This window comes from Ranitomeya variabilis, chromosome 1, assembly GCF_051348905.1.
Source record: "Ranitomeya variabilis isolate aRanVar5 chromosome 1, aRanVar5.hap1, whole genome shotgun sequence".
In the NCBI taxonomy this organism is placed as follows: Eukaryota; Metazoa; Chordata; class Amphibia; order Anura; family Dendrobatidae; genus Ranitomeya; species Ranitomeya variabilis.
In genome coordinates, this window is record NC_135232.1 from 847,334,121 (window position 1) to 847,356,193 (window position 22,073).

At 44.9% G+C, this 22,073-nt stretch overlaps 1 long non-coding RNA gene across 2 annotated transcripts in view; it reads left to right on the forward strand.

The window, feature by feature from the left end:
* The window catches only part of LOC143787666 (uncharacterized), a 186,494-nt gene that overhangs the window by 120,307 nt on the left and 44,114 nt on the right, over window positions 1-22,073 (forward strand). Inside the window, exon 2 of one of the 2 annotated variants that reach the window (XR_013218429.1) lies at window positions 16,647-16,721. This is a non-coding gene — a long non-coding RNA (uncharacterized LOC143787666). Of the gene's footprint in view, window positions 1-16,335; window positions 16,722-22,073 lie in introns of those variants that run through there. The other variant, XR_013218427.1, reaches the window with a different exon arrangement.

A 22,073-nucleotide genomic window follows, 5' to 3' on the forward strand; every position in this document is an offset into this window, starting at 1 on the left:
GGGAAGGTGTAAAAATACAAGATCAACTAAAGGTCACTGAAGAGGCTGTCACATATAAAAACCAAATTACATGTGGAAGGAGAAAAAGCTGTAAAAACATAAATAATAGTTTATAATGTCTGAGGGAGAGAGGAGGGGAAAGGGAAAAGTTGAAGCTTGACACGCTGAGACACGCATTTGTGAGCCGTTGCAAATGAATGTAACTGGTGGGTGCCGTACCTGCTGGTGATTTCAGCTGAAGTAAGGAAGGAGGAAGGGAATTTCCAGCACGTCCATCCAAGGGTGCCGTGGTGCACCAGAAACGGGTCAGGCAGAGAGTCTCTCTCTCTCTTCTTTTTTTAAAACTGTTTTTTTTAAATGTTCTAATAAACTTGGAAATTTTACCTACACTGGATGGACGTGCTGGAAATTCCCTTCCTCCTTCCAATAGTTTATAATATGGACCATATCTCAAAAGGTATCAAACTGTTATACTTTCAATATAAAGCGCATAGTGCCTTAACAAAAAACAGTCTAAATGGATACCATTGACATATGAGGCTGCTGTGAAAATACAGATGCAGCATGTAATTCCTCATGGTAATACTAATAAAGGAAACAGTCCCATGTGTAGACCCAATGAAAACCCCTTTACCCCCGAGGGTGGTTTGCATGTTAATGACGGAGCCAATTTTTACAATTCTGACCACTGTCCCATTATGAGGTAACAACTCTGGAAGACTTCAAGGGATCCCGGTGATTCACAGAGATATGTCACAGAAAATACTTAATAAGTAACATTTCCCACATGTCTACTTAACATCAGCACAATTTTGGAACCAAAATTTTTTTTGTTTAGGAAGTTATAAGGGTTAAAAGTTGACCAGCGATTTCTCATTTTTACAACACCATTTATTTTTAGGGACCACATCACATTTGAAGTCACTTTGTGGGGTCTATACGATAGAAGATACCCAAAAGTGACACCGTTCTAAACACTGCACCCCTCAAGGTGCTCAAAACCTCATTCAAGAAGTTTATTAACCCTTCAGGTGCTTCACAGGAATTTTTGAAGTGTGGGGAAAAAAATGAACATTTAACTTTTTCTCCCCAAAAATTTACTTCAGATCCAATTTTTTTTTAATTTGACAAGGGTAACAGGAAAAAATGGACCCCAAAATTTATTGTATAATTCCTCCTGAGCATGCTGATAACCAATATGAGGGAGAAAGCCACTGTTTGGGAGCAAGGCAGGACTCAGAAGAGAAGGAGCGCCATTTGACTTTTTGAATGCAAAATTTGCTGCAACAATTGGCAAACGCCATGACGCATTTGGAGAGCCTCTGATGTGCCTAGACAGTGAAAATTCCGCACAAGTGACCCCATTTTGGAAACTAGACCACTCAGGGAACTGATCCAGATGTATGGTGAGCACAATGAACCCTAAGGTGCTTCACAAAAGATTATAACGTTGAGCCATAAAAATAAAAAAAATCTAATTTTCCCCACAAATATGTCTTTAGCACAACATATTGCTTTTTCATAAGGGTAAAAGGAGAAATTGCACCATACAATTTGTTGTGCAATTTCTCCTGAGTACGTCAATACCTCATATGTGGGGGAATACTACTTTTGAGGCACAGTGTAAAGCCATATTGGAGTTCAGATTTTGCTGGAATGGTTTGAGGGTGCCATGTCACATTGGCAGAGCCCCTGGGGGCCAGAACAACAGAATCCCCCTATATGTGAACTTGTTTACAAACTACACTCCCCAATGAATTAATCTAGGAGTACAGCGATCATATTGACACCACATGTGCCCCACAGAGTTTTATACCACTGAGCGTTGAAGAAAGAATAAATTACATTTTTAGCACTAAAATGTTGTTTTAGCCCAAAGTTTTTAATTTTTCTAAGGGCTAATAGGAAATTTTTTTTTACAACAAACTGAGGTCCATTTTTACCTGAGTATGCCAATGCCCTAAATGTAATCGGGAAATATTTTTCAGACACAGTGCAAGGCTCAGAAGGCAAGATTTTACTGTTATGGTTTGCAGGTGCCATGACCCACTGGGAGAGCACATGAGGTGCCAGAACAGCAGAACTCCCAAAAGTGACCCCGTTTTACAAAGTACACATCTCAATTAATTCTTCTAGGGGTGCAGTGATCATATTGACACCATGGGTGTCAATTTTATACCATTGGGCTGAGAAGACAAAACAATTACATTTTTACCATCCAAATTTTGTTTTAGCCCCAGATTTTATGGTTTCACACAAGAAGTGGGTAAAAATGACATCAAAATTTGTCCCACAATTTCTACTGAACATGGCAATACCCCATATGTGGCTGCACAGAACTACTTAGCCATACGAAGAGACTTGGGAGGAACGGAGCGCTATTTGCCTCCTGGAGCGCAAATTTTCCTAGAACAGTTTGCGGACTCCATATACAAAGCCCCTATTTGCTAGAAGAGCAGAATTCCCCCTCAAGTGACCCCATTTGAGATCATACACCCATTGGAGAATTTATAGTGGGTACAGAAAGTATTCAGACCCCTTTAAATTTTTCACTCTTTGTTTCATTGCAGCCATTTTGTAAATTCAAAGAAGTTCATTTTTTTCTCATTAATGTACACTCTGCACCCCATCTTGACTGGAAAAAAAAACAGAAATGTAGAAATTTTTGCAAATTTATTAAAAAAGAAAAACTGAAATAGCACATAGTCATAAGTAATCAGACCCTTTGCTCAGACACCCATATTTAAGTAATGTGCTGTCGATTCGCTTGTGATCCTCATTGGGATGGTACTTCTCCTTCATTGGGGTCAAATAATGATGAATTGGGGGTGGGTGAGAGCAAATTATAAAGAAAAAAATGTCCAGCTTCACCGAATCCGTGAAAAAAAGTTTTCTTTATTCACAAACTTAAACATGAAGGATACAAACTTCAGCACAAACCACATGGGTACGAAACACGTTGAGATTTGTACCCATATGGTTTGTGCTGAAGTTTGTATCCTTCATGTTTAAGTTTGTGAATAAAGAAAACTTTTTTCACAGATTCGGTGAAGCTGGACATTTTTTTCTTTTGGATTCTACACGCCTGGACACAGCGGGTCCGTGCTCCCAAAACTCAGCTTATGCATCACGGGTGAGCTGGTTTATAGTCCTTCTCTTGAGAGCAAATTATGCTGTATTGAAGGTGAGAGGTGGGAGAGAGCAAATGAGGAATTAAGTGTGGCAGCCAGGAGACAGCAAGTGATGTATTGAAGATGGGGTGGGGAGAGCAGATGATGAATTGAGGGTTGGAGAAAGCAAATATTGAGATGGGGGGGGGGAGTGGAGAACAGCACATTGATGACTTGAATGTGGGTGAGAGGCTGAGCAAATAATGATGAATTAAGGCTTCTTTCACACTAGCGTCGGGCTCGAGGTCCCCGATGCTAGCGTTGTCTCCGCCGCACAACGGGGGCAGCGGATGCATTTTTCCAGCGCATCCGCTGCCCCATTGTGAGGTGCGGGGAAGTGCGGGGAGGTGGGGGCGGTCGGAAAAAGCGGACCGTTGGGATCAAAAAATGTTACATGTAACGTTTTTTGCTCCCGACGGTCTGCCACAACACGGCGCAACCGTCGTACGACGGTTGCGACGTGTGTCAATGCGTCGCAAATGCGTCGCTAATGTTAGTCAATGCAGAAAAAACGCATCCTGCAAGCACTTTTGCAGGATGCGTTTTTTCGGCAAAACGACGCATTTGCGACGTATTGCAGTTAACGCTAGTGTGAAAGTAGCCTTAGAGTGGGAGTTAGAAATGATAATGAATTGATGGTGGAGGGAGAGCAAATAATAAAGAACTGAGGGTGGGGGGAGTAAATGATTATGTATTGAGACTTGGGGATGGTGGACATTAAATGATGATGAATTGAGGGTGGGAGAGAGTGATGTTCGTCCTTCATAGTCGAATATGACCATAACTTCAAGGTTTAGAGGAGGATCAGTGGCTGTGGGTCCAGAGGTGAGTGATAAGGCCCATTCTGGCCCTGAACGCACACCACATACCTGACATAAGTAACTAGATGTGGTCAGGACAGTAGATACCGCTTGTGCCTTGCGCTCAACTCACTTTCTTTTTTACTCAGATTTTTCTGTCTTCAGCTGCACATGCTCCTGAGATGATCCTGCCTCCCCAAGCTGGATGGTCCAGGGCAAGCTTCTCCCATTAGCTAATGCCATCTCCCAGGTTTTTTAACCCCTTAACTCCTAAGAGTGGTTTGCATGTTAATGACCAGGCCAATTTTTACAATTCTGACCACTGTCACTTTATTCACTTTGCTTCAGAGAAGTTTATATTGTAGAGCCGTAAAAATAAAAAATATTTTTTTCACAAAAATTATGTTTTGCCCCCAATTTTTTATTTTCCCAAGGGTAACAGGAGAAATTGGACACCAAAAGTTGTTGTGCAATTTGTCCTGAGTATGCTGATACCCTGTATGTGGGGGTAAACCACTTACTGTTTGGGCGCATGGCAGAGCTCGGAAGGGAAGGAGCGCCGTTTGACTTTTCAATGCAAAATTGACTGGAATTGATATCGGATGCCATGTCGCATTTGGAGAGCCCCTGATGTGCCTAAACAGTGGAAACCCCCCATAAGTGACCCAATAATGGAATGTAGACCCCCCAAGGAACTTATCTAGATGTGTTTTGGGAACTTTGAACCCCCAAGTGTTTCACTACTGTTTATAACGCAGAGCTGTGAAAATAAAAAATCCTTTTTTTTTCACAAAAATGATTTTTTAGCCCCAGTTTTGTATTTTCTCAAGGGTAACAGAAGAAATTGGACCCCAAAAATTGTTGTTGTACAATTTGTCCTGAGTATGCTGATACCCCATATGTGGGGGGAACCACCGTTTGGGCGCATGGCAGAGTTCGGAAGGGAATGAGCGCCGTTTGGAATGCAGAGTTAGATGGAATGGTCTGTGGGCGTCACGTTGCGTTTTCAGAGCCCCTGATGTATCTAAACAGTAGAAACCCCCCATAAGTGACCCCATATTGGAAACTAGACCCCTAAAGGAACTTATATAGATGTGTTGTGAGAATTTTAAACCCCCAAGTGTTTCGCAACAGTTTATAATGCAGAGCCGTGAAAATAAAAAATCTTTTTTTCCAACAAAAATGATATTTTAGCCCCCAGTTTTGTATTTTCCTAAGAGGAACAGGAGAAATTGGACCACAAAAGTTGTTCTCCAATTTGTCCTGAGTATGCTGATATCCCATATGTGGGGGTGAACCACCGTTTGGGCGCATGGCAGAGCTCAGAAGGGAAGGAGCGCTGTTTGGAATGTAGACTTAGATGGAAAGGTCTGTGGGCGTCACGTTGCATTTGCAGAGCCTCTGATGTATCTAAACAATATAAACCCACCATAAGTGACCCCATATTGGAAACTAGACCCAAAGGAACTTATCTAGATGTATTGTGAGAACTTTGAACCCCCCAAGTGTTTCACTACTGTTTATAACGCAGAACCGTGAAAATAAAAATAAAAAATTTCCCACAAAAATTATTTTTTAGCCCTCAAATTTTTCCCCAGGGTAACAGTATGCTGATATCCCATATGTGGGGGTGAACCACCGTTTGGGCGCATGGCAGAGCTCAGAAAGGAAGGAGCACTGTTTTACTTTTTCAACGCAGGATTGGCTGGAATTGAGATTGGACGCCATTACGAGTTTGGAGAGACCCTGATGTGCCTAAACAGTAGAAACCCCCCAATTCTAACTCCAACCTTAACCCCAACACATCCCTAACCCTAATCCCAATCCTAACCATAACCACACCCCTAACCCGAACACACCACTAACCCTAATTCCAACCCTAACCACACCCCTAATCCCAACACACCCCTAAGGCTATGTGCACACGTAGGAAATGTGGTGCAGAATTTTCTGCACAAAATCCGCATCTCCTGGCAGAATCCGCAGCTGCGGATTTACCATGGTTTTTATGCAGATTTTGTGTGGAATTGATGCAGACTTTGTGTGGAATTTCTGCAGTTTTTGCCACTGCGGATTTCTATCATGGAGGGGTACAGAAACGCTGCAGAGCCGCACAAAAGAAGTGACATGCACTTCTTTTAAATCCGCAGCAATTCCGCACTGATTTTTCCGCATCATCTGCACAACTTTTTTTTTTTACCCATTGATTTACATTGTACTGTAAATCACAGTGCGGATCTGCAGCGTTTCTGCGCGGAAAAATCCGCTGCGGATCCGCACAAAATCCGCATTGTGTGCACATAGCCTTACCCTAATCCCAACACTAACCACAACCTTAACCACCCCTAACCCTGACACACCCCTAACCCTAATTCCAACCCTAATCCCTACCGTAAACATAATCCAAACCCTGACCCAATCTCTAGCCCCAACCCTAACCCTAGAATTTCTTTTGGGTGGGGCGTTTATACCATTCCGCTTGTGGTAAAATTGATAAAGCAGTTTTATTATTCGGGTCAGTACAATTACAGCGATACCTCATTTATTTTTTTTTATGTTTTGGCGCTTTTATACAATAAAAACTATTTTATATAGAAAATAATTATTTTTGCATCGCTTTATTCTAAGGGCTATCACTTTTTTATTTTTTTGCTGATGACGCTGTATGGCGGCTCGTTTTTTGCGGGACAAGATGACATTTTCAGCTGTACTGTGTTTATTTACATCCGTCTTTTTGATCGCATTATTCCACTTTTTGTTCAGCGGTATGATGATAAAGCATTGTTTTTTGCCTCGTTTTTTTTTACGGTGTTCACTGAAGGGGTTAACTAGTGGGACAGTTTTATAGGTCAGGTCGTTACGGACGTGGTGATGCTAAATATCTGTACTTTTACTGTTTTGGGGGGGTTTACACAAAGAAATGTATTTATTGGAACAATATTTTTTTTTTTATTTAGGAATTTTTAAAAAAATATGTTTACACATGTTAATGCATGTAGAGAAGCCGCGGAGACACCATCACGTGTTTCTCAACGCAAGCAATGAATAGCCAGGTCTTTCACCAGGAAGGAACAACCACGGGAAGGGCAGCATCCAATAAAGGAAAACCACCTATGCCAAAATATGGTATCCATCCACAGACAGCTGTTTCGGGGTATTTGCCCCTCATCAGTGTGGAGTAGGAAACTGGCTATTAGGAGTAGTGCCTAGTGAAAAGGCTATGAACATAAGGATGAATGTCCTCGGGGAGATCAAAACATCCAACACTGCGGAGACACCATCACGTGTTTCTCAACGCGGTGATCCAGAACACTGCCCCCATCCCTGCTTGCGTTGAGAAGCACGTGATGGTGTCTCCGCAGCTTTTCTACATGCATTTGCATATTTCCCATAAGGGATGGGGGCAGTGTTCTGGATCACTGCGTTGAGAAACAAGTGATGGTGTCTCCGCGGTGTTGAATGTTTTGATCTCCCCAAGGTCATTCATCCTTACGTTCATAGCCTTTTCACTAGGCACTGCTCCTAATAGCCAGTTTCCTACTCCACACTGATGAGGGGCAAATACCCTGAAACAGCTGTCTGTGGATGGATACCATGTTTTGGCATAGGTGGTTTTCCTTTATTGGATGCTGCCCTTCCCATGGTTGTTCCTTCCCGGTGAAAGACTTGGCTATTCATTGGTTGCGTTGAGAAACACGTGATGGTGTCTCCGCGGTGTTGGATGTTTTGATCTCCCCGAGGTCATTCATCCTTATGTTCATAGCCTGTTTACACATGTTAACTTTATTTTTTTTACTTTTTTACATTGTCCCAGGGTGGGATATCACTATACAGTGTCAGATGGCTGATCTGACACTTTGCAGAGCACTGTCAGATTAGCGATCTGACAGGCAGTGCAGGAGGCTTGACAGTGCCTGCTCTCAGCAGGCGCTGACAAGCCACCTCCCTGCAGGACCCAGAAGGACCACACGACCATCTTGGATCCGTAGCCTGCAGGGAAGATGACGGAGGAGACCCTTGGAGCAACGTAATCATATTGCGTTGTTCTGAGGGTCCCAGGGAAGCACGCAGGGAGCCCCCTCCCTGCGTGATGCTTCCCTATTCAGCCTTGAACACTGCAATCTTGTTTGATGGCAGTGTTCCGGGGGTTAATGTCCCGGGAGCTGTCAATCAGCTGACACCCGGCCGCAATCCCCCCGTGAGAGCGGCTGATCGCGTATGACATACTATCTCGTCCATGGGAATTAAGTCCCAGGTCACATGGACAGGATAGTACATCCGATGGTAGAAAAGGGTTAAAGAAGTCTTTGTACTGTTTCTTCTGCCCTCCGACTGCTCACTTTCCTTGACACAGTTCTCCATACAGCAGTTGTTTTGGCAATAAGCTGTCTGGCATTCTGACTACATGTCCAGACCAGCTGGCTTGGGCTTTCAGCAAGAGTGTAAACACTGCAGAGCCCAGCTTGTTCCAGGATTGCCGTGTAGGGAACAGTGTCTTGCCACATGATGTGGAGAAGTCTGAGGAGACAGCTCAGGTGAAAATGATTGAGCTGTTTTGGTTGTCAGCTGTATACAATCCTAGTCTTGCTGGTATAGTGAAGTGTGGTAAGGACCACCACACCATAGACCTTCAGCTTAGTGGTAAGGCTGAGTCCACTTTGTTCCCAGACGTTCCTACGCCATCTCCCAAAGGCAGGTCTGGCTTCGGTAATTCTGTTGTTGATCACTATGCGGGGGAGTGTGCTGCCCAGGTAGGTGAAGTTGTCAACTGATTTGAGGTTGTTCTCCTTCACTGTAATGTGTGGCTGCTGGTATGGTTTTCCTGGGGCAGGTTGGTACATAACTTCGGTCTTTCTAGCACTGATAACAAGACCAAAGTTGTAGCAAGCTTGTGAAAAATGGTCTTCAAAGTTGCTAAAGGCATCTCTCAACATGACAGAAAGAAGCATACTGAACAGGGTTGGGGCAAGTACACAGCCTTGTTTTACGCCATTTGTAACTGGGAAGGCCTCCATTTCATCTTCATCATTCAGGACCTTCACCATCATACCATCATGGAGCTGCCGGCCGACCGATTGTGATGAACTTGGTGGGGGAGAGTAAAGGATTATGTTGTGGTCTGGTCACGGTGTGGTGGTATTTGTCTCTTGTATGTGGTATTATTCGGTCACAATGTGGTGGTAGCATATAGTTTGGTCACGGTATGGTGGTATTTGTTCCTTGCATGTGGTATTATTTTGTCATTAGGTAGTGTTAATATATGGTCTGGACATGGTGTGGTGGTATTTGTCTATTGTATGTGGTATTATTTGGTCACTATGTGATGGTAATATGTGATCTGGTCAAGATGTGTTTGTATTTGTCTCTTGTATGTGGTATTATTTGGTCACTTTGTGATGGTAAGATAGTAATATGTAGTCTGGTCACCATGTGAAAGTATTTATTCCTTGTCTGTGGTATTATTGGTCATTATAGAAAATGTATTTTACTTATTCCCTTAAATAAAAATAAATAAAATAAATAAAAATATACCTAAAGAGTTTCGGATATTTTAACAAATTTATAATAGGTTAGAGTAGAGTTGGGCCTTGCCAAAAGAGTCTACTTTGTCGTGATGGCAGGCTTAAAAAACTTTTTGCCCAAAACTAAAGGTGATGGCTATGTATTTGATATGGTGTTCGATGGGAGCTGTAAATGTCTGATTGGTGAGGACGTGGTGCAGAATTGGAGTTTTTCCAAGAGTAGGCGGTGGAACTCTGGAAGGTTTGAGGGGTGGAGGCAGAACTGGGGTGAAGCCTGGGTCCGAAGAGGCAGAAAATGTTCCCAGTATGGGTCCCTGAAATTCCTGGTGGCAACCCTGTGCATGTACATAAAATGAATTATGCTCTGCAGGAGGTGACGAAGAAAAGTGATGTCCTGTAGGATGTGGCTGTACATAGAGAAGACTGAAAGGAGAAACGTACTGTAGGATGGGGGAGTATATAGACAGTCTAAGAGGAGCAGTGTCCTGCAAGATGGGGCTACATATAGCGGTGTTGAGGAGCTGAATTTAGAAATGTATTGCATGATGTACAAAATGGGGCTTAATATACAGGGGATGATGTGAGTGATATAATCTAGGATGGGGCTGTGCATAGAGGATTTAAGAGGAGTGATGTACTGTGGGACAGAGCTGTATATAGAGGACATGAAATGAGTAATGTATTGCATGCAGAGATCTATATATTCAGGGGTTAAGAGGAGTGATATACTACAGAATGGGACTGTATATAAAGTGGCTAAGAAAAATGATGTAATGCAGGTGGGAAGAGGAGTGATGTACTGCAGTATAGGGCTGTACATACAGGGCCTGAGAGGAATGATATACTACAGGAAGGGGCTGTACTTTAAGGGGAGTGCTTTTTTTTAAAACATGATGGAGGAGCTTGAATGGAGGGGGATGTATTTTTGCATGGAACTGTATATTGAGAGGGCTGTACCAGAAAGAGTCAGACAGGTGACAGGTGATGGTAGCTCCTCCCACATTAACCATCTAATTGCTGAAACTCTCTAACCCCACCTAGTGGATAAATTAGGGAACTACGCTTTCCCTATCTACATAACAGTATATTTACATGCCAGGGAAATGCACAACATGGACACTTACAAAGACATTACAAGTAATTACAAGTAATATTTACAGACAGCTCCTTGTGTCCCTTATAGTAGTATGCTGAGCCGTGATTGAAAGCACCCGGGAGGTAGGATTGAAAATGAATGTCACCAGAGAAGGCTCTGAAGAAACGCCCAGTTGGTCTGCAAGCAGAGATTTCACACAATGCACTTCAGAAGAAAGACATGAATATCTCTGCAATGGAGTGAAGCAGCACAAAATAGAAAAAAGTGGCAGAATCACTGGAGATCTGGGATCTTTACAAGATATTTAACTCATTTTTTTTTACCAATCTATAGGTTCTCTTTAAGACAAGCAGTGCAATCACAAATTCTGTGCAGATAGCTCTGCCCCTCTCTATGTTTCTCCTGTCTACTATCTTCCAGTTGTCTTATTGTAGGCAGTAAAATTGATTTTTCATTCAGCCATTAAGCCTCTCCTTGCTTGTCATAGTGAGGTGATTGCATTCAATCTTGTACTGTAGGCTGCAAGATATGTAACCTCTTGATGTCAGAAGCAGTGAGAACAGAGAGCGTTAAACTGACGCTGCATAGAGCAAGTCCATATTTGATAGGGTTTGGAGGGAAGTGACAGTTAGAAATAGGTTAACCAGGTTGGGAGTGAGGTAGAGTTGGTCGTGCTATGTTGATGATAGTAAGGAGGATTAATAGAAAAGCAGGGCAATCAGAATACCATTTAGTGTAGATGTTGCATGTTTATGCTCATTATTATTATTATTATTATTATTTATTATAGCGTCATTTATTCCATGGCGCTTTACATGTGAGGAGGGGTATACATAATAAAAACAAGTACAATAATCTTGAACAATACAAGTCACATCTGGTACAGGAGGAGAGAGGACCCTGCCCGCGCTCATGAGTCTTGATTTGGAAACAGCAGGCCACCGTATTAAAAATTTTGGTAGCTGATCCTGTAGGTGCAATTTATGGAGAGAAGGTCATGAATGGTACTCCTATTCAATTCACTGGTTTTAAAATAAACTAGAAAGCAGTACCATGAACAGAATCCCTGTGGTGTGAATGAAGGCTCAGTTATTAAGCTAGTGTGGGTAAAAGAACCATCCAACACCGGAAACTGGCAGTAAATTTATTTCCTCTGAAAGTAGGGAATGTGTTAAAATATATCTACCAAAACTAACCCATGAAATCCCCCACAGCTCTGGTCTCTTGCTTTCAGGCAGTTGATGTTGTCCTATCAAAATAAGTGACTGCTACGTTCATATCGCCAAGGCAAGTATAGTAATTGGATAAAATAATCATGTGAATAAATAGTAAATGATCACCAGGTGGGAGATAAAATGGATGAATATTGGCTAGTTTAATATTTTAAGGCATTCCCTGCCCTTTGAAAAAATATTTTTGGAATCACCAGGTATGACCATTAATTTTCCCATATTACATAGTCAATCATGTGTACAACATTCAAATCATGGAATATGTCAGATTTTATTGCTATATGAATATGCAGCGCCCCCACTGCCGCAGGGCCGAGGGGTACCCGGTACCGGGCCTCTGAGTCTCTGCTCTGGGGTTGTCACGGTGGCTAGGCCCGGTCCGTGACCCTGCTAAGGGGCGCCCAATAAAGGAATGACAGTTCGGTGTGTAGTGCAGGACGCAATCAATCACAAGGACACAGGGGTGCAGTCCCTTTACCTCTTTACTGAAGGTCTCTGGGTCCTCAGTCCGGAATACGGTTCACCAGGCTGCGCAAGTCCGGCCGGTCCAATGGCACCTTCAGAGTTCTCTTTGCAGGTGGAAATCTGTGCCTTCCTGCTAGCGCTATGTGTTGTGGTCCTCCCCTGCCGTGCTTACGGGATAGTCCCCACAACTGTTGTGTCTGTTTCTCGTGTTCCCTCACAACTCGATTAGATGATGTTCTGCTAATCCTCCGTCCCTCCCTGATGTTACGGTTGGGACGCACCCGTATGACGGGTAGGCTCGGAGCTCTTCCGGGACCCTAGAGTCGCCCCTCTCCACAGGTTGCCCCCTATGTCTGCGTAGGTGATTTAGGTGAGACAGCCCGCCTGTGACTGACTGTCCTGCCGTTGGTTTGAAGTATGGCTTAGAGCTCTGTACTTCCTCGGCGTTCCGGCCACCGGCTGTGCGCCTCAGTAGGATGTTGCCTCGGTCTTACAGCACGACTCCTACTGGGATTCTCCTTCTTGCTTTGATCTCGTTTCTCACTCAGCACAATATATCTCGCTTCTGATCCTTTCTTAGGGCACCGCCGCTATGCTGAGCAGGCACGGTCCCGTGACGTTCTTTCTCGTTGCCAGGCCTCTGTCAGGGTCCCAAACCTGACAGGGACCCTACCGAATCTTCCCCACAACACCCTCTGCCAGGAGGTGTTGCCTGGTTCCAACCCAGTCAGCGTTCTCATCTAACTTCCTGCCTGACCCCCAGTTTTACCAGTATGTGAGGAGTGGCCTAATGAATAGTACCCTTAGCTCCCCCTGGAGGCCAGACTGTGAAATGTATTGGTGTCTGTGATACCTGGTCAGATGAACTCCTTCAGTGCCATTAGACATACCATAGCCCCCCTTAGTGGCGGAGCAACAGTACTGCAACGACCAGGACTCTGGGGCGCTGCACTCCCCCCCCCCGGTTAAATCCAGTACTCCTGGACTGGGAAGAAAACAACAATACATGTCAGCAAAAAGACATACAATTTTGAAAATGCAAGTACAAGTCAACTTTTTAACAGAGCTTCCCTTTATGGGAGGTGAGGACACTTGAATGTTACAAACATGGTTAAATACTTTTAAATAACTTTTACTATAAATAACTTTTCTTACCCAACCGGGTATTCTACTAAGTGCAAAATTTTTAACAATAATTTAACATTGCCTTTAAGGACGTACTCGCTAAATCCACTAAAGACCTTCTTATATCACATATAAGGCTAATTAACTTTTATGCATTCTCCTTCTTTAAATCTGCAGGACCGCCTGTCCTAACCTCTCCAGACCTACTGCCTCTCCTTTCTGTTACAGGACCGCTGCTTTCCGCCCGAGCCTACTGTCCTTCCACTACTATACACAGTATAGAACATATCATTTTTCTTTCAGTTTAAGATCACTGAGCCATCTCTATATGGCTCCTAGGAGGACTCACTACTAACCCCTACGGGTTCACTTCCTGTCCTCATTCCTCTATTAACATTATTGAACATTTCCTACAATCAACTAGTTGGTTACATTTAACTTTCACATATCAACATCATCAATACTTTCTTTTCAAGACATTATTGCCATTCAACCATCTTAAGGCAACACTGTTCATAAGTGCAGGATGTGAACATCCCCTTTAAGAGGGGACCAAGTCTCTATGAGGTAGTGCAACTTTTCAAGCTGCAAGTCCGTATGCAGCAAGGACTCCAGTGCAGGTTCCAAGAACCGTATTTTCGCAAAGAGTCCGTCTTTTATGTAAAACCAGTAGAGAGCACCTTTAAGAAGGTGCAAACTATATACAAGGAGTTTGTATCATGCATTGTTCATGATTCAGCAGTTCTGGATAACTTGTGCAAACGTAGAAAACAAACAAAAATAAGAAACAATAGGGATCCCGGGTCAACAAAGGGATCCCTTTAGGAGTTAACCCTAGACGGGTTTTAGCAGCAAAACAGCAGGAAACAAACAGTTAACTATTTACAATCTTCGGTTCTCCGAGGTTTAGTTGGACGGCTTCAAGGGCTGCACCTGGCAATTAACCCTTCTTGGCCTGGGAGAAGTGAGGTCCAGGGTTACACCCAGTGCCAGACAAACGCCGTTAATCCGTCTTTCATGTACGGTTAAATCATGTGCAGCGATGTAGGTCTGCGCAACTTGAGTATGGGCATTCGCTGCAGCAGAGGTAGCGGATGCTGCAAGATCAGTCACTGGAACGGAGTCAGCAGCTGTGGCACTAGCAGTCACTGGAGTGGTGTCGGTCGTCAGGGCAGGGTCGTCCTTCATACCTGCTTCAGATGCGGTCCCTCCGGTGCCGGTCTGCTCTGCCTCCGCTGGGGTCTGGAATGCTGGCTGCAGGGCCTCGTGCTGCGACGTTATCATCTCTGCTTGCAGCATCTCGCTTTCCGGCAGGGCCTTGCTTTCTGGCTTCGGAGCGCTGCAACTTCTTTCTTGCTCCGGACCAGACGAGGCTGCCAACAGATGTCTGGTGAGGCTCCCGATGATGGTCTTCTTCCACCCGGCCTCAGTGCTCAGCTGCGTCTGCGGGAGTTGGTGGATCAGCTCGTCCGCGCCGGTCTGCAGGAGGTCAGCGTCAACTATGGAGGTCTGGCTGCGGTGCCTCTCCGGGTAGCTGGGGGAGTCCTCGGCTCCGACCCCACGCTCCGGCTCCGGCCGGCTCGCCATGGCGTCCTCCATGTCGCTGACTTCTTCTTCCTGGTCCTTTTCCCGCTCTCTCCTTCGTGGGCGGTTTCGTTTTCTTTGTCTCTGCCCACCATTGAGGATCAGGAGGCGGATTTCGGCTGCTGACGGACACGTCCTCAAGGGGCCGAAATATTTAGACTGGGCGGCCATTGTCTTTCGCGCTCTTCAGCTTGTTCACGCCCACTTCCACGCCCTTCTTCTTCTCCTGCGCTCTCCTTAGCGCTGTAATGGCGGCAGTTTCGCGGGAACTTTTGGCAGCAAGTGGCAATCCACAGTCCTTGCAATAAAGTACAGTCCAAACACAGTAAATCACAGTTCCAAGGCACACATGACCTGATTCTTCAGGCTTAAGTAGATCCTGTTCGTGACGCCAAGTTTGCAGCGCCCCCACTGCCGCAGGGCCGAGGGGTACCCGGTACCGGGCCTCTGAGTCTCTGCTCTGGGGTTGTCACGGTGGCTAGGCCCGGTCTGTGACCCTGCTGAGGGGCGCACAATAAAGGAATGACAGTTCGGTGTGTAGTGCAGGACGCAATCAATCACAAGGACACAGGGGTGCAGTCCCTTTACCTCTTTACTGAAGGTCTCTGGGTCCTCAGTCCGGAATACGGTTCACCAGGCTGCGCAAGTCCGGCCGGTCCAATGGCACCTTCAGAGTTCTCTTTGCAGGTGGAAATCTGTGCCTTCCTGCTAGCGCTATGTGTTGTGGTCCTCCCCTGCTGTGCTTACGGGATAGTCCCCACAACTGTTGTGTCTGTTTCTCGTGTTCCCTCACAACTCGATTAGATGATGTTCTGCTAATCCTCCGTCCCTCCCTGATGTTACGGTTGGGACGCACCCGTATGACGGGTAGGCTCGGAGCTCTTCCGGGACCCTAGAGTCGCCCCTCTCCACAGGTTGCCCCCTATGTCTGCGTAGGTGATTTAGGTGAGACAGCCCGCCTGTGACTGACTGTCCTGCCGTTGGTTTGAAGTATGGCTTAGAGCTCTGTACTTCCTCGGCGTTCCGGCCGCCGGCTGTGCGCCTCAATAGGATGTTGCCTCGGTCTTACAGCACGACTCCTACTGGGATTCTCCTTCTTGCTTTGATCTCGTTTCTCACTCAGCACAATATATCTCGCTTCTGATCCTTTCTTAAGGCACCGCCGCTATGCTGAGCAGGCACGGCCCCGTGACGTTCTTTCTCATTGCCAGGCCTCTGTCAGGGTCCCAAACCTGACAGGGACCCTACCGAATCTTCCCCACAACACCCTCTGCCAGGAGGTGTTGCCTGGTTCCAACCTAGTCAGCGTTCTCATCTAACTTCCTGCCTGACCCCCAGTTTTACCAGTATGTGAGGAGTGGCCTAATGAATAGTACCCTTAGCTCCCCCTGGAGGCCAGACTGTGAAATGTATTGGTGTCTGTGATACCTGGTCAGATGAACTCCTTCAGTGCCATTAGACGTACCATAGCCCCCCTTAGTGGCGGAGCAACAGTACTGCAACGACCAGGACTCTGGGGCGCTGCACTTACACATGACAAAAAGAACACTACCAACACTCAAAAGCATATACTGTGCATCCTAAAGTAAATATATCTGTTCAGATAATGGTATCCCTTTAATATAATAATGTAATGTTCATTTTCTTTCAAGCTGTAATGGCTGTATTTAGTGAGGATCCTGCAGGCACCTTATCTCCAACGGCCAAAAGAAGAAATTCAACACCAGGTATTTTATAAATATATTTTTTTCAATTATAACTCTGAAATAACAGAGCTTGCAATAATGAGGAAATACAGTGGCTTGCAAAAGTATTCAACCCCCTGAATAGTCTAAGTTGGTTAAGTGAAGTAAGAAAAATATAGGCATAAATAAAATTTATGGGATCAAATAACTAAAAATTGGCTTGTGCATATGTATTCACCTGCTTTGCTATGAAGTCCCTAAAAATTTCTGGTACAAGCAATTACCTTCATAAGTCAAATGCTTAGTGAAAGGAAGTCCACCATTACTCAAGAGGCATCACTAATAGTGATGAGCAAGTGTACTCGTTGTTCGGGTTTTCCCGAGCACGCCTGGGTGGTCTCTGAGCATTTATGACTGCTCGGAGATTTAGTTTTCCTTGCAGCAGCTGAATGATTTGCAACTACTAGACAGTTTGATTACATGTGGGAATTCCCAAGCAACCAGGCAACCCCCACATGTACTCAGCCTGGCTACTAGCTGTAAGTCATTCAGCTGAGGTGATGAAAACTTAATCTCCGGGCACTAACAAATACTCAGAGGTCACCCGAGCGTGCTCGGGAAAACCCGATTAACGAGTACACTCGCTCATCACTAACCACTAACCAAACAACACCATCCAAAATCCATTACTAATCCTATAGTTACATGGTAAATAAAGACACAGCCAGAATAAAGTCCTTTATTAGAAATAAGACTAAACACAGTTTTCCATTTTATTTAAAAATAACAAACACAGTTATACTCACCTAACGCCTATTCCACCGAAGCCATTGTTCTCCTGTAATAAAACTAAAATTTAAAAAAATATATACGATACCTGTCTGTCATTCTGTCCCACGCCATAATCCATGTCTGGGGGACTAATAGTTTTCAACCTGGACAGTGCCAAGATGCGACTGTCCAGGCTGAGAACCACTGGGGAATGAACTACTGCGAGCGGAGCCTCAGTCACCGGTGGAGAGGTCATCAAGGTTACGTCCGATGACTGAGGCTGCTGTTGTGATTTTGCTTTTTGCTCCCTCTAGTGGTCATTAGTGATTTGACTCTGGAGCGTCTGTCTTTTCTTATATCCTCACCTGGGCCGTTAGTTCAGGGGCGTTGCTATATAAGCTCCCTGGACCTTCAGTTCAATGCCTGGCATCGTTGAAATCAGAGCTAATCTGTTGTGCTCTTGTCCTCTGATCCTGGTTCCTGTTTTTCAAGCTAAGTCTGCTTCTTTGCTTTTTGCTTTTGTTTTGTTTGGTATTTTTGTCCAGTTTGTTCCTATCTGTATCCTGACCTTTGCTGGAAGCTCTAGGGGGCTGGTGTTCTCCCCCCGGACCGTTAGACGGTTCGGGGGTTCTTGAATCTCCAGCGTGGATTTTTATAGGGTTTTTTGTTGACCAGATAAGTTATCTTGCTTTATTCTGCTATTAGTAAGCTGGCCTCTCTTTGCTGAACCTGGTTCATTTCTGTGTTTGTCATTTCCTCTTACCTCACCGTTATTATTTGTGGGGGGCTTGTATCTTGCTTTGGGGTCCCTTTCTCTGGAGGCAAGAGAGGTCTTTGTTTTCTTCTCCTAGGGGTAGTTAGATTCTCCGGCTGGCGCGAGTCATCTAGCGATCACCGTAGGCATGATCCCCGGCTACTTATAGTGTTGGCGTTAGGAGTAGCTATTTGGTCAACCCAGTTACCACAGCCCTATGAGCTGGATTTTTGTATCTTGCAGACTTACACGTTCCTCTGAGACCCTGTCCACTGGGGTCATAACAGTATGCCAGGCCAGTATTAAATGTTTAATGCATTGCAGAAGTGGGATTATAAGAAAGAAAATTTTGAGTTTTTTTTTCCCTCTCTCATTTTTTTTTTTTTCTTTTCCCCTTTACCTCAGAGTGGCTTAAGCTTGCTGCAGACATGAATGTCCAGACCTTGATTACAAGTGTGGACCAGCTTGCCGCTCGTGTGCAGGGTATACAAGATTATGTTACCAGAAATCCTAGGTCTGAACCCAAGATTCCGATTCCTGAACTGTTTTCAGGAGACCGATTTAAGTTTAGGAATTTCAGGAATAATTGTAAATTATTTTTGTCCCTGAAACCTTGTTCGTCTGGAGACTCTGCTCAACAAGTAAAAATTGTTATTTCATTCTTACGGGGTGACCCTCAGGATTGGGCTTTTTCGTTGGCGCCAGGAGATCCGGCATTGGCTGATATTGATGCGTTTTTTCTGGCGCTCGGTTTACTTTATGAGGAACCCAATCTTGAGATTCAGGCAGAGAAAGCCTTGCTGGCTATGTCTCAGGGCCAGGACGAGGCAGAGGTGTATTGCCAAAAATTTCGGAAATGGTCCGTGCTGACACACTGGAACGAGTGTGCACTGGCCGCTAATTTTAGAAATGGCCTTTCTGAGGCCATTAAGAATGTTATGGTGGGTTTTCCCATTCCCACAGGTCTGAATGATACCATGTCCCTGGCTATTCAAATTGACCGGCGGTTGCGGGAGCGCAAAACCGCAAATTCCCTCATGTTGTTGTCTGAACAGACACCTGATGTGATGCAATGTGATAGAAAAACCGCAAATTCCCTCATGGTGTTGTCTGAACGGACACCTGATTTGATGCAATGTGATAGAATCCTGACTAGAAATGAGAGGAAAATTCATAGACGCCGGAATGGCTTGTGCTACTACTGTGGTGATTCTACACATGTTATCTCAGCATGCTCTAAACGTATATCTAAGGTTGTTAGTCCTGTCACCGTTGGTAATTTGCATCCTAAGTTTATTCTGTCTGTAACTTTGATTTGCTCACTGTCATCTTATCCTGTCATGGCGTTTGTAGATTCAGGTGCTGCCCTGAGTCTTATGGATCTCTCATTTGCTAAGCGCTGTGGTTTTATTCTTGAACCATTAGAAAATCCTATCCCTCTTAGGGGTATTGATGCTACGCCATTGGCAGAAAATAAGCCGCAGTATTGGACACAGGTTACCATGTGCATGACTCCTGAACACCGCGAGGTGATACGTTTTCTCGTTCTACATAAAATGCATGATTTGGTTGTTTTGGGGCTGCCATGGTTACAGACCCATAATCCAGTCCTTGACTGGAAGGCTATGTCAGTGTCTAGTTGGGGCTGTCGTGGTATTCATGAGGATTCCCTGCCTGTGTCTATTGCTTCTTCTACGCCTTCGGAAGTTCCGGAGTACTTGTCTGATTATCAGGATGTCTTTAGCGAGTCCAGGTCCAGTGCATTGCCTCCTCATAGGGAATGTGACTGTGCTATAGATTTGATTCCAGGCAGTAAGTTTCCTAAGGGAAGATTGTTTAATCTGTCGATACCTGAACATACCGCTATGCGTTCATATATCAAGGAGTCTGTCATGATCTCTGCAGGCAGAGATCATAGCAAGCCTATAGAGGGACAAGCTCTCGGAAGATGGAACTATACTGACCATGAACTAAGCCTGCCGCGCAACTAGAAATAGCCAGGTAGCATTTCCTATTTATCGCTAGATGCCCAGCTCTGGCCTAAGACCTAAATAGCTAGCAGAGGGAAATATAAGACCTGGCTCACCTCTAGAGAAATATTCCAAAGAAGACAGTAGCCCCCCACATATAATGACGGTGAGTTCAGATGAAACAACAAACGCAGCAGGAAAATAGTCTTAGCAAATTTGAGGTCCGCTTACTAGATAGCAGAAGACAGATAGTATACTTTCATGGTCAGCGGAAAAACACTAACAAAACACCATCCAGAGATTACCTTAAACTCTGGCATTAACTCATAACGCCAGAGTAGCAATCCCTGATCAACGAGAGCTTTCCAGACACAGTAACAAAACTTCAGCTGTGAACTGGAACAAATAGGCAAAACAAAACATGGACAAAAGTCCAACTTATCTAGTAGTTGTCTAGAAGCAGGAACAAGTACTGAGAGGCATCAGATAACATTGTTGACCGGCAAGAAACCACCAGAGAAATGAGCTTAAATAGCGACACCCACTACTGATGGAATCAGGTGAAACAGGAAAGAGGATGACAAGTCCAATTCCACAAGCGGCCACCGGGGGAGCCCAGAATCCAAATTCACAACAGTACCCCCCCCTCAAGGAGGGGGCACCGAACCCTCACCAGATCCACCAGGGCGACCAGGATGAGCCCTATGGAAGGCACGAACAAGATCAGAAGCATGAACATCAGATGCATTGACCCAAGAATTATCCTCCTGGCCGTAACCCTTCCAGTTGACCAGATACTGGAGTTTCCGTCTGGAAACACGAGAGTCCAAAATTTTCTCCACAACGTACTCCAACTCACCCTCAACCAACACCGGAGCAGGAGGCTCAACTGAAGGTACAACAGGTACCTCATACCTGCGCAATAACGACCGATGAAAAACGTTATGAATGGAAAAGGACGCAGGGAGGTCCAAACGGAAAGAAACAGGATTAAGAATCTCCAATATTCTATAAGGGCCGATGAACCGAGGTTTAAACTTAGGAGAAGAGACCCTCATAGGGACAAAACGAGAAGACAACCACACTAAATCTCCAACACAAAGCCGAGAACCAACACGACGATGACGGTTGGCAAAACGCTGAGTCTTCTCCTGGGACAACTTCAAATTGTCCATAACCTGCCCCCAGATGTGATGCAATCTCTCCACCACCGCATCCACTCCAGGACAATCCGAGGATTCCACCTGACCGGAGGAAAATCGAGGGTGAAACCCCGAATTACAGAAAAACGGGGACACCAAGGTGGAAGAACTGGCCCGATTATTGAGGGCGAACTCTGCCAATGGCAAAAAAGCAACCCAATCATCCTGGTCAGCAGAGACAAAACACCTCAGATATGTCTCAAGGGTCTGATTAGTCCGCTCGGTCTGGCCATTAGTCTGAGGGTGAAAAGCAGATGAAAAAGACAAATCTATGCCCATCCTAGCACAGAATGCCCGCCAAAATCTAGACACAAATTGGGTACCTCTGTCAGAAACAATATTCTCAGGAATACCGTGCAATCGGACAACATTCTGAAAAAACAGAGGAACCAACTCAGAAGAAGAAGGCAACTTGGGCAGAGGAACCAAATGGACCATTTTAGAGAAACGGTCACAGACCACCCAGATGACAGACATCTTCTGGGAAACAGGCAGATCTGAAATAAAATCCATCGAGATGTGTGTCCAAGGCCTCTTAGGAATAGGCAAGGGCAACAGCAGTCCGCTAGCCCGAGAACTACAAGACTTGGCCCGAGCACAAACGTCACATGACTGCACAAAGACTCGCACATCTCGTGACAGAGAAGGCCACCAGAAGGATCTTGCCACCAAATCCCTGGTACCAAAAATTCCGGGA